This window comes from Gavialis gangeticus, unplaced genomic scaffold (genome assembly GCF_001723915.1).
Source record: "Gavialis gangeticus isolate Ggan-Ray unplaced genomic scaffold, GavGan_comp1, whole genome shotgun sequence".
NCBI classification, from domain to species: domain Eukaryota; kingdom Metazoa; phylum Chordata; order Crocodylia; family Gavialidae; genus Gavialis; species Gavialis gangeticus.
This window is the reverse complement of record NW_017729004.1, coordinates 25,862,501-25,865,614: the sequence shown is the minus strand read 5'-3', so window position 1 is coordinate 25,865,614 and position 3,114 is coordinate 25,862,501.

Genomic DNA, 3,114 nt, shown 5'->3' with positions numbered 1-3,114 from the left:
GGTCCCCTCTCTGGGACCTTCAGCTCCCCCTTAGGCCCTGACCCCATCTCAGGCCAGTTGGGATGCTGAGCCTCTTTGCTGTGTGGGCATCCCTCATGGTGGGCCACTTAGGCCCTTCAACCTCCCCCTTTGGGTCCTGTCCCCAGCATGGACCACTCAAGGTACCTTGGTCAGGTCTAAGCTGCACACCTGTTTACAGGGTTCAGGGGTCCCCCATTCCTGGCTCAGGTGCTTCACCAAGTGTGCCTGGGTTACTTACCCTAGCAAGCTTAGATGCTTCAAGAAGCTTATCTGGCCTTCCCTGCATTAAATAACCTACCCGAAGGTGGGGGATGAGGTTAAGGTACCACAACGCATCTTATGCTGGGAAGGTGCTCACTCTTAGCATTTACATGGGGACTGCTGTGCCACCAGCAGCCCCACTAGGCCTTCCTGCCCTGGCAGGGTGCAATTTTAGGTCATGCCCAGGATTAATGAGGCCTCCAAGCCATCTCCATAGCTTCACGCTTACCTCCAAGCTGTTCCTGGAAGAGCTCAGCAGAGAGGTATTATTTTCTCTGCTGGCTGATCATAAACTGCCCTCAGCTCAGGGAGTGGGCATTATAATGGCCACCCTAATCAGGCACCTGCCCCTTCCTGGCCCAGTCCTCAAAGCGGCAGGCACTACTAGTGCCCTGACACACTCTGCATCAGGATAGTACTTGTAAATAATATACTTCATTTATGTAGATGTAGATGCTGCCCTCACTGGGTGGGGCACAAGGGTGCTTCAGTGTAGGGGCTGACTGAGGCTAGCCTCGCACTGAAGCACCCTCATGCTCCAGCCAGCTCCTCTGTAGCATGTTGAGCCTGGTGGAGCAGCCTTGGGCTGGCAGCCTGGGTTGTACCAACCCAGCCCAGAATGCTGCAGTCCTGGGAGCACATGCAAACAATAACATGCCCAGAGCAATAAACTCTGGAGCAATTCGCCCATACATGTATAGATGTGCCCACACAGCACAGAGCATACATGCATATATGTGCCCAGAGAGTACTCACTTCTGTCTCAGTAATAAAAAAGGGAAATATCATACCTGTGGCTGTTGTTGTCCAATTTGCATATTATGGGGTACTTGTGTCTCTTGGGTATCTTGGCTTGACTTTGACAGAACCAATCTGATAAGCTTTCTTCATTTGGTTGCTCATTTTCTGTAGTTTTGTTTATGCCACATTTTCAATTTCAGGTTATGGTGGCAATAGCTTCTATCATGCTTGCCCTGCCTGATAGTTTGTTATGTACACTGCATGCTTATACAGTGAAAGTTGGAGGAAGTAAAAAAATTCAGAGTTAAAATAGAATCACGTGTAGGTTCGTTTTCATCTTCTACAGTCTTTTGTTCCTTTTTGGCTCATTTAAGACATCTAAAAATAAAGGCAAGAAGCTAAAAAAGTTGTATAAATAACTTCTGTTTCTAATAAGAAATGGCAAAAGATGTCACTTGGCAATATGGACAATAAGCAATCTAGCCTGTCCAAAGGCTAGTTTCAGTTTAAACTGAAAATGATCACAACTAAAGAAATCACCACCAAAAACTGGAGTTGGATCCTCAGGCAGTATAGACAGGCATAACTGTTGACTTCGCCTGAAATATGTCAATTTGCTGTAGTTGAAGATTTGTCCCATAATCAGCACTGAGGGTCTGATTCTGAGAGACAAAGATTCCTGTTGCATTTAATGGGAATTGCTGATGCTCTTGGAATCAAGCCCCTATGGAGCTGTATTATTTTAGCCTTCCTGTGTTTGTGTGTGTGATTGCTGTTCTTAGCATGAGAGAGACAGAATGGACAAAATACTGCAGCACAGCAAATGCTGATTTTTAGTGGCACCCACTGAAATTGGGCTTTCCCTTTGAAGAATGGAAAAGTTACTTAACAGCATAGCATATAAAATCTTACATACAACTTTCAGTTACCGTTGCCGATCAGATTGTGAAGCATCATCAGAAAAATAATTCTTTCCGGCATTTTTGTCTATAGGATTTGGATGTCTAAACAGAGAGATATTTCCAAGTTGAAAAATCCATATATAGTATTTCTCAAAACATTTATACATCTGTGATATTAAATAAATCTCCTTTTAATGTTTCTTGTCATACAGTCTCTGATACTTAGATAGGGAACACTGAATGCTGTTTATATTTTATTGCAGCTATTAGAAGAGATGTGTTTGTCCAAATTTGTTTACAATATATCAGGGTGACATGCCCTAGAGTTTATATTTAGTTAAGAGCAAACTGGCTATTTGGTACTCACAGCTAACTTGATCAAATTCTTGGCTTCTTAGTATTTAACGCTATGAGGAAGGAGACAACAAGACAATAGCCTGAAAAGATTAAAAAAACACAAAAGAGCAAAAAGGAAAAAAAGATTCTCCATACTTGCTATGGAGCAAATTCAAAATAAGAGCCTTAGGGTAAAAAACAAATGTCACCAAATGATATATATCAGCCATAGCAGGACATGTCCCACCACAGATGATCCACTTTTTTGGGTGAAACACACATTGCCCATTGTCTTGCATCAGCCAGGAGCCTGAAATGGTTCCTCTTCCCCAGGGACTTCATGCATTCCCTCACTGCCTTGACCATCCTTGCTCGGGCATGCATTAGGCCCTACACTGCCCATACCTCACAAAGAAGCATGGGTAGCACCAGGGTGCCTGGGGAACCTGGGGAATTCATGGTGCCCTGTGCCTCTATGCTGGGACTCGCACCAGATTCTGTGCCAACCTGTGCTTCATGCAGAAGTGCCTGGAATTCCCTGGTCCCACACTGCCCCGCGTCTCCTTGATGGGACCTGCGCTGACCTGTACCTCTACATAAAGTACACAGGTTGGGATGGGACCGGCACAGGTCCCAGTTTAGAGTCACAGGACTTTATGGTTCCCAGTATGGAGGCACAGGGCACTCATCATTGGCAACCCCTTACTGTGTAGGCTGAACAGTCCCATGAGTAAAGGGACAGATGTGTCCATTGATGGCCAAGAAGGCTTATCCTAAAGCTGCAGACTTTCTGGTAGACACCACAGGCAGTAAAGGGAGGGTTGGATTGCAGGTTTCTCAGTCTTGTTTCCTT